Here is a 10,213-nt window from a genome sequence, read left to right as displayed (position 1 = left end):
AAGGAATCGGACAGAGAGGGAAATAAGTCTTAGGACATCATTTCCACAACATTTTCCTGTTACCTTGGTTTGACTGTGGCAATATCCTGTATATTATCCACAGTGACCCACACTCATTTCATCGCAGCTGGTAAACCCTGCCTATATTTCCCCTCTGTGCCCATCGTTCCCCTCCCATTTTCTATGAATCTTTTATAGCCATCTCCTGTCCAGTATAGAGGAGGAACATCCTCTACAGCACAGCCTGTCAGCTGTGTTTTATTAGAGGGCTGAAATACTGCTGAATCAGAGGTTCCACCTCTCCTCCCTCTTTAACAATCAACTCTGTACGTGTGTATGCATGCATTCCTGTGTGTGTGTCTGTGTGTGCACGACTGTGTGTGTTCTGTTTTCAGAAATAATGCAACATGTCATGCATAACCTCCTTTAAGAGGGTAGCCGTACATGAGAATGACTGTAGCATGCAGTACAGCACCTGACTGGATCTCAGCTAGTGGTGTAGGGAAGAATGCTGCCTATTGTGTTATCACACTGGTTTAGGTGCATCATAATCTAATCACTCTAATATGTCCCAGGTCAGGGTCTTAAATCACTCACACAGGCTAAGTGCACCTTCCAAAATCTGTCATTAAGAGAGAGGGGGTTTCTAAGAGTCCAAAGGCAATTTCTCTGATTGGTCAGATGAGTCATTGCACTTATTGGCCCTGCCTTCAACGTCTCTCATTGGGTTGTGCAGTTTTACAGCTGCCTCTCATTGGGCCAGTAGGAGAGAGTGGGCCGGGTCTTACTCTTGTTCTCTGTTTTTGAGTGTCTGTGGATGGGTAAGACACTCTCTCTCCCATCCTGGGAGTAACTGCTTGTGTTAGTACCTTTCTGTAGGCTGTGTGAGTGTGTGTTTGGGTGTGTGTGTGAGAGAGAGAAAGGGAGAGAGTAGCGTTTACGTTTCACCTCCCTGTCTCCCTATTCCCTGTCCTTCCTCTCCTCTCTACTCCTCTCTCGTTCCCTCTCCTGGACTACCCCATTGGGACCTACCCAGACCCCTTCCCTGCCTGGACCCTCTACTCTCCATCCCTGTGACTCTCCTCATCTGTCCATCCCTCCCTCTCCCAGGTCAAGGTAAGCACCACTCTTTCCTATTCAGAACGGGACTTTATCTAGCTTCCTCTAATTTCCGACGTCTGATGAATTACGACCCTGGATAAGTTTACACCATATTGCAGTTTTAATCAATCCCAGGTCATAGATATTCAAGACAGTTGGCATTGCATACAGCCCAGTGATCCTGAGAAGCTCTCTTCCCTTTTTCCTCCTTGGCTGCTGTTCAAAGACGCCTGCTTGCCTGGCCCTTGTTCCTCCATGTAGCCCATGGCTCTGGTGAGTCTGCTCAGAGGGAGGCAGGGAGGGAGAGAAAGAAGCAGGGGATTAAAATCAGCCAGCAAGGCCACATGGATTTCATCTACCCAGACTAAGCTCAGTCTAAAAGAGGTCCATTATCTCACCTCTATTTTGGTCTTTGAAACATGGGTATCCTGCTCTCTGGGCATGGCAGTCTCACCTCATTTGAAAGTTTAAAATAAAAAGTAAATTTATGCTCGGGTGCAGTGGTGGTTGTTTGTACCAGGCTGACTCGTGTTTTGTTGTTCTTTTAGGCTGTTGTTTTCATAGGCTTTGACCTAATTAGCCCACAGATGCTCCAACAGTAGGTACAAAACAGTATCCCTACTTCCCTCTTAGAAATGCATTGTCCCCTGTACTGTGGAGGTTGTGGGAGCACCATTAGCTAGCAAATGGAATTATGTTGCACACAGGATAATTGCCTTACCAGATAGTGTAATTACCTGCTAAATTGAATCAAAGCCATGGCCTCACTGCATTCCCTTCTGTAAACAGGGTTTAGAGGGAAGGCATGCTGACTGGTACTGAGGATGGACAGGATGTGCTCTGCTGGCTGTCTGGTTGGACTTCCTGTTTTGAATCTAGTTAGGAGGGAGGGCTGAGTGTGTTGATGTAGTCCCTCAAATAAATATTGTTCTGTATACATACGACTGTGCTTTTACTAGCCAGTTAGAACCAGTACATTGTAACTACTGTGACCTGCATGTGATACCGGTTTGTTGGGGTCATCTTGACTAATTTCAAACATCACTGGTGGTGATTGTACAAATATTCTCATGGCATCTTGTTTTATTAGATGCATAGCTACTTGTACTAGAAACAAACAGAGACAAATAAATGTTGACATTTTTCCCCCTTACAAGCTTCACACGTCTTTGTTAACAATCCAACGACTGTTGTTTGGAGTAAGAACACAAGGATGCGGACGTTGTATCCTTGACTTCTCAGTAACCCTCTGTCTGTACAGTAGGACAGCAGAGTTCAAAAGACATTCAAGATCCAGAACCTGCCATTCAGGCAGTACTGTGTCTTATTGTTCCATTGTCAACCTCTCAATAGGATGGATTCATGTTTTTTAACGAGTGTGGGAAATGCAGCTCAATAATGTGACTTTCATTGAAATCGTAAGAGTAGTTCAAATGTCATAATAACTCTCTGAAGTGTGCAGGTGTTTGCAGTGGAGGCGTATCATGTTGTAATCTATGTTCAGTATCTGCTCTATGCTTCCATAGTACTGCAGCTCTGAAACATACCTGCTGTGTACATGCCTCAGGGTTTTGGCAGTTCCATTTACTCCCATATGGTTCTACAACAAGGAGCTGACATGAGCTGTTTTTATCAGGTGTAAGGAGGAAAACTGATGATGATGGCTTATAGAACTCAGGGCCCCAAATGGAACAGAAAACGCAGCCGTATGGAAATTGAGGACATTTTGACAGATCTGACGTGTAAGTGGTGTGTGTGTGGTTGTGTAATATAATAATAATAATAATAATAATAATAATAATAATAATAATAATAATAATAATAATAATAATATAATATAATATAATAATAATGGTTGTGTGTGCGTGCTAGCACCTTCTAGTGTAAATGTGTATTGTCCTGTCAACAATAAGGAAGGAAGGACTTTACTTACCCATTGTTGGACGTTAGGGATGATAGCTTCTCATTACCACACCTCTGTGTTCAATAGGCTCATCAGGTTGTATTCTATTCTATTCCTCCTGCACCCATTTGCACCATAACTCATGACAGGATGTAGTGTAAGTGATACTCAGGCCTGAGAGAGAAACCTGAGTCCTCTCTCTGTTCACTGGCCACACAGAGGAGAGTTATGGCCTGGGAAATAGAGATATTTCTGTCTCGGAGAAAAACAATCTCTCTCTGTTTGTCCTTCTCTCTCTTCCTCTCTCTTTCTCATCTCTCGATCTCTCTCTTTTTCTTTCTCTCTCTCTCTCTCTCTCTCTCTCTCTCTCTCTCTCTCTCTCTCTCTCTCTCTCTCTCTCTCTCTCTCTCTCCCTCTCTCTCTCCCTCCTTCCCTCCATAACCTGGTTTGACAACCATTAGTCAGTTTTATGATGTTGACAGGAGGATTATAGACGGCTCACTGTTTCCTTTAGACACATTTCCTCCTAATCGTCTGCAGGTGCAGCACACGGAGTTGAAAGAGCAACTGATGATTGTCACTGAAGCTTCTTACAGTAAGCCGAGCCACTCTCCCTGATCGCTCCCTCTTTGGGAAGGGAGGGGGGTAAAGATGAGTACGAAGCACAGAATACTCAGGGGACGAGGATGTGTAAAATATAATTTGTCTTCATCCAATCGGTGATGCTGTTTTGTCATGTGTCTATGCAAGCATTGTCTGTCCCTGTTTGGTACACAAGCATTTCTGGAGAGAATGGATTGTCTGGCCGTCTCAGTTGACACGCACACGGCAAAGTTGTTGTTGAAACAACCTTGTGCAAACCATCTGCACTTCCAGGTTAGCGACAGTACATATTAACTATACACACCTATAGATGTAGAATAGGATCAGAGACGAAGGCAGACATCTCAGTACTCTCTTTGAGCTGTTGTATTTCTGCCTGTATTCTAGAATTAGTTGAGTAGACCGGAACAGGGCATTCGCCTCAGACTGAAATGGAAATCATGTTATACACACTATTTAGTCTTATGGAACTCAGTCTCATTTCAAAGCATCGCATTTTGGTTGATACCGCAGCCCTTGTGACGGTTGTTGTCAGAAAGCCCTGGAGGTTAAACAGTGTCAAGTTATACTGCAGCCCTTATGACTGTATGGTTCACAGGGTAAAGTTACACATACTAACAGCCATATTTCATTACTTAAACCAACATGGTTATTATCATCACTAATATACTCTTACTAGTGGCCTTTACGGTGTTGATGTAAAAAGCAACGTACAATTAGAGAGCAGGGATATTTCTCTCAGCAAGAGGTTGAAAGAGGGAGAAAATGGAGGGATGAAATAAAGAGGTAGATGATTACTTTAAAGGGGCAATCCACAGTTGAAATAATGATAATTATTTGAAAAATGATAATGTTTCCACTTTCAAATTCATAGACAGAGATATAGATGCAAGGATCGACCAACCAAGATATCAACATTATAGTTTTAAGCATGCACTGTTTGTTTACAAGTACAATGTTTACAAACATTGGAGTAAAAGAAGTTTATATTTTGTGGTTTTGATGTAGTACGGTAGTTGAACTAAGCTCATAAGGAATCTATAAGTTATGTTATTCAAGAATCAATGGGTACATATCATACGTCCATATGTCCAAAAATGTACAGTTGAAGTCAGAAGTTTACATACACCTTAGCCAAATACATTTAAACTCAGTTTCACACAATTTCTGACATTTAATCCTAGTAAAGGTCAGTTAGGATCACCACTTTATTTTAAGAATATGAAATGTCAGAATAATAGTAGAGAGAATGATTTATTTCAGCTTTTATTTCTTTCATCACATTCCCAGTGGGTCAGAACACTCAATTAGTATTTGGTAGCATTGCCTTTAAATAGTTTAACTTGGGTCAAACGTGTCAGGCAGCCTTCAACTAGCTTCCCACAATAAGTTGGGTGAATTTGGCCCATTCCTCCTGACAGAGCTGGTGTAACTGAGTCAGGTTTGTAGGCCTCCTTGCTGGCACACGCTTTTTCAGTTCTGCCCACTCATTTTCTATAGGATTGAGGTCAGGGTTTTGTGAAGGCCACTCCAATACCATGACTTTGTTGTCCTTAAGCCATTTTGCCACAACTTTGGAAGTATGCTTGGGGTCATTGTCCATTTGGAAGACCCATTTGCGACCAAGCTTAACTCCTTGACTGACGCTTGAGATGTTGCTTCAATATATCCACATAATTGTCTTTCCTCATGATGCCATCTATTTTGTGAAGTGCACCAGTCCCTCCTGCTCCAAAGCACCCCCACAACATGATGCTTCCACCCCTTGCTTCACGGTTGGGATGGTGTTCTTCTGCTTGCAAGCATCCCCTTTTTCCTCCAAGCATAATGATGGTCATTATGACCAAACAGATCTATTTTTTTGTTTCATGAGACCAGAGGACATTTCTCCAAAAAAGTACGATCCCCATGTGTAGTTGCAAACCTTGGTCTGGCTTTTTGATGGCGGTTTTGGAGAAGTGGCTTCTTCCTTGCTGAGCGACCTTTCAGGTTATGTAGATATAGGACTCGTTTTACTGTAGATATAGATACTTTTGTACCTGTTTCCTCCAGCATCTTCACAAGGTCCTTTGCTGTTGTTCTGGGATTGATTTGCACTTTTTGCACCAAAGTACGTTCATCTTTAGGAGACAGAATGCGTCTCCTTCCTGAGCGGTATGACGGCTGCGTGGTCCCATGGTGTTTATACTTGTGTACTATTGTTTGTACAGATGAACGTGGTACCTTCAGTCGTTTGGAAATTTCTCCCAAGGATGAACCAGAATTGTGGAGGTCTACAATTTTTTTTCTTGGCTGATTTCTTTTGATTTTCCCATGATGTCAAGCAAAGAGGCACTGAGTTAGAAGGTAGTCCTTGAAATACATCCACAGGTACACTTCCAATTGACTCAAATGATGTCAATTAGCCTATCAGAAGCTTCTAATGCCATGACATTATTTTCTGGACTTTTCCAAGCTGTTTAAAGGCACAGTCAATTTAGTGTATGTGAACGTCTGACCCACTGGAATTGTGATACAGTGAATTATAAATTAAATAATCCGTCTGTAAACAATTGTTGGAAAGATTAGTTGTGTCATGCACAAAGTAGATGTCCTAAGCGACTTGCCAAAACTACAGTTCATTAACAAAAACGTTGGTGGAGTGGATGAAAAACAAGTTTTAATGACTCCAACCGAAGTGTATGTAAACCTCCGACTTCAACTTTAGCAACTGCAGATTGCCCCTTTAAGGTGGTGAAAGTGAGAAGGGGCAGAAGACAGACAGCACAGGACTTCCTTTTAGAGGTCATAAAATATGAAACAGTCTGATTCATCGTGGTAGGCTTTGCTAAGAAGCGTTCTGATGTAATAGCATATTGCATTCAGAGCATTTCTGTCCTCAGTCCAACAGTGAGTTGTATTTGAACACAGCGACCAACAGAGGGCACTGTTATCCTGTTGAAACAGCAGCCACAGTGGTAAAATGACTCCTTTCCTTTGGCAGGCCAAGCACATTGAACACACGACTTGCCTAAACCACCCTCAGAGTGGCAGGTTATCATTGCGTTATGTGCCATTGATGTTGATGACATCCGCTGACCTCCCCACTGTCTAGCCGACTTTTCTAATCAAGATCTGAGACAACTTCATCATCTATATTGTGGTTAATTCTATCTAAAGTGTTTCAGCGGCAACAGGGGTCCAATAGGGAAATCAGAAATAATAATGGAAAAGCGGTTGATTGAGATAGTCCATGTTCAATCAAAACTCACATTTAACCCCTGCCTGCAAATGTTTGACTCTTTCTCTAGTCTCCGGGTGGATTTGAAGTGGAGACGTGGAATCTTCCATGTTATTCTGGAATGTGGGATAAGACAGGGTCCCATGACATGGAGGAGAACAGCAAGGAGATTTCCTGGACCCCTCTTTGGTAAGAACAGCATGATCTTCTGACATTACCCATTAGGCTGATAATCAACACACACACACACACACACACACACACACACACACACACACACACACACACACACACACACACACACACACACACACACACACACACACACACACACACACACACACACACACACACACACACACAATATAAGTAGGCTGTTATTTGCAGCATAAGCGAATGCTACTAATTTGAGTTTTTGTTGAGTTTACTAATGATGAAAGCCATTTATGCATACACTAATGGTGTAGGTCCACATATGGTGTTTGTTCTGCCTTTTAGCCAGGGCGGACTGACCATCTGGCATTTCGGGCAAATGCCAGATGGGCTGGTCCAGTTTTAGCCCATTGGGCCTGTCTAACTTGGGTTTGTTGTGCAAAATTATAGGGGCCTCAAGGAATAAAATCGGCCGTTGAGGGGCCTCAAGAAAAAAATGTTGGTTGGCTTCTTACTTATGGTTGGCACAAATTGAGACATGGGGGAGGGGAATGGGCAGGTTATACTGTATGCAAATGTGGTACTGTAGTTACTGTAGTATTTACTGTAGTGATTTTGTTGAATATAGTATACTGTAGTATTTACTATAGTATTCTACGATGTACTACAACATGATATAGTAATACTACACATGATCGAGGCATACTTCAGTGTGTGGTATAGTATTCTACAGTATACTACAGTTTACTACAAAATTATATAGTAAGTACTGTAGTACTCTCTTGTAAACTGAAGCATTTTTTCATGTGGGCTGAAATTATTTATTTTACCGTATGCTCTATTTTACAGTACTGCGTTTCAGTCATGAATATTCACATTTTTCTGTAATAAAAAAAAAATGGTAACAGTTTGAAATGTATTCTTAATGGTTCTTGTGTTTTCCTCCTCTCTCTAGAATGGGTTGATGCTGGTCCCGCTGGAGCTGATGATCTGAACTTGTCTGTCAGCCACCTAGCTCCCCCTCCTCCAAACACAACCACTGCCCATGTCCTGATCCCAGTGGTCCAGCTTGTCTGTGGTAAGTCCCTCCCTACCCCTCCCCTGCCCTCCCTCCCTTGCCCTGCCCTGCCCTACCCTCGCCTCTTTATTTTATTTTCTATTAAAAGCACATTACGTCTATGCTTAACTAAAGACGCCCAGTGCAGTCCATAGGCCTACACCCGAGGCCTACACCCAAGCTGCTGCAGAGTTTAATGTGTAGTGCCAGGGTTGCAAAGGGCCATCTCTGAGGGTCTGGTGACTTTCTTTGCCTCTAGCCTCTGTAATGCTTGATGTGCCACTGTCAACACACACACACACACACACACACGCACGCACGCACGCACGCACGCACGCACACCACGCACGCACGCACACACACACACACACACACACACACACACACACAAACACACACACACACACACACACACACACACACACACACACACAGTGGCTAAGGCCACCCTGGGTATCTTGTGTCCTTTGTCACCACAACTGGCAGCTTTAGCTTACAGCCAGTCAGTGCAGGAGTGTGCAAGTGCAGGCATTTGTGTGTCATTTCTTGTGCATTTGGTGCCTGTGTGTGTGGTCTGTAGCCTACTTGTCAGGGATAAACATGTGTCCCAGTCTCAAGCTTTAAGTGCTCACTGTGGGTGGTGAATGGTGATACGTACAGTATGATTAGAAGCCTCTTACTTGGGCCCTTCTGTGATGTATTCTACAGTGTTTGTATAGTCGTCCCGGTCACCAAGCTATGAGATTGAAGACCTACGGCTGAGAACATGCCACCTCCCTCTGTACATGTGGGTGAGATGCTCCGGGTGCCAGTTCAACTGACGGGGTCAAGTTCAATTTATATCACACTATGTGTCGGCAGTATTAGACAAAGTGTTTCTATTGACCCCAGGATCAACAGCGCAGGTATAAACAGGCACACATACACACACACAGATCTCCCTCAACTACCAGCAAAATGTGCACAGTCATTAATCATCTCAAAACAAGTGATGTATGCTTCAGATAGCCTACGAGAAGACAGTCAAAGAGAGAGAGGAGAAAAGAGAGAGAGAGGAGGGAAAGGAGAGAGTAGAACACAGAGAGAGAGACCCTAGAGCATGGTACATGTAGCTTTATCCATCTAAACACAAAGGGAGACAAAGTCCCCTCTCTCTACTGTGCCCTCTGCAGATCCTTAATGGAAGAGACAGATATTACAGACTACCACTAGTGCTTCCACTAGCTGCACTCCACAGTACTCTGGCTGGTTATAATCTCTGTCCTTTATCCATGGTGGTGCAGTACTCTGGCTGGTTATAATCTCTGTCCTATATCCATGGTGGTGCAGTACTCTGGCTGGTTATAATCTCTGTCCTTTATCCATGGTGGTGCAGTACTCTGGCTGGTTATAATCTCTGTCCTTTATCCATGGTGGTGCAGTACTCTGGCTGGTTATAATCTCTGTCATGCTGTCCTGTATCCATGGTGGTTCAGTACTCTGGCTGGTTATAATCTCTGTCCTTTATCCATGGTGGTGCAGTACTCTGTCTGGTTATAGTCTCTGTCCTGTATCCATGGTGGTGCAGTACTCTGGCTGGTTATAATCTCTGTCCTGTATCCATGGTGGTGCAGTACTCTGGCTGGTTATAATCTCTGTCCTATATCCATGGTGGTGCAGTACTCTGGCTGGTTATAATCTCTGTCCTTTATCCATGGTGGTGCAGTACTCTGGCTGGTTATAATCTCTGTCATGCTGTCCTGTATCCATGGTGGTGCAGTACTCTGGCTGGTTATAATCTCTGTCCTTTATCCATGGTGGTGCAGTACTCTGGCTGGTTATAATCTCTGTCCTATATCCATGGTGGTGAAGTACTCTGGCTGTTTATAATCTCTGTCCTATATCCATGGTGGTGCAGTACTCTGGCTGGTTATAATCTCTGTCCTATATCCATGGTGATGCAGTACTCTGGCTGGTTATAATCTCTGTCCTATATCCATGGTGGTGCAGTACTCTGGCTGTTTATAATCTCTGTCCTATGTCCATGGTGGTGCAGTACTCTGGCTGGTTATATTCTCTGTCCTATATCCATGGTGGTGCAGTACTCTGGCTGTTTATAATCTCTGTCCTATGTCCATGGTGGTTCAGTACTCTGGCTGTTTATAATCTCTGTCCTATATCCATGGTGGTGCAGTAT

At 43.4% G+C, this 10,213-nt stretch overlaps 1 protein-coding gene across 10 annotated transcripts in view; it reads left to right on the top strand.

The window, feature by feature from the left end:
• The first annotated feature begins 845 nt into the window (after positions 1–845).
• LOC127906122 (poly(rC)-binding protein 3-like) overlaps positions 846–10,213 on the top strand; it is a 36,054-nt gene continuing 26,686 nt past the window's right edge. For 3 of the 10 annotated variants that reach the window (XM_052499724.1, XM_052499721.1, XM_052499720.1), the window contains exons 1-3: positions 853–1,116; positions 6,898–7,016; positions 7,936–8,058. The gene's annotated coding sequence lies outside the window, so the exon portion shown is untranslated. Of the gene's footprint in view, positions 1,117–6,897; positions 7,017–7,935; positions 8,059–10,213 lie in introns of all 10 variants that reach the window. The other 7 variants (XM_052499727.1, XM_052499726.1, XM_052499729.1 and 4 more) reach the window with 5 other exon arrangements.

The sequence above is a fragment of the Oncorhynchus keta genome, chromosome 37 (genome assembly GCF_023373465.1).
Source record: "Oncorhynchus keta strain PuntledgeMale-10-30-2019 chromosome 37, Oket_V2, whole genome shotgun sequence".
Classification (NCBI taxonomy): domain Eukaryota; kingdom Metazoa; phylum Chordata; class Actinopteri; order Salmoniformes; family Salmonidae; genus Oncorhynchus; species Oncorhynchus keta.
This window is presented reverse-complemented; position numbering and strand designations above follow the sequence as displayed.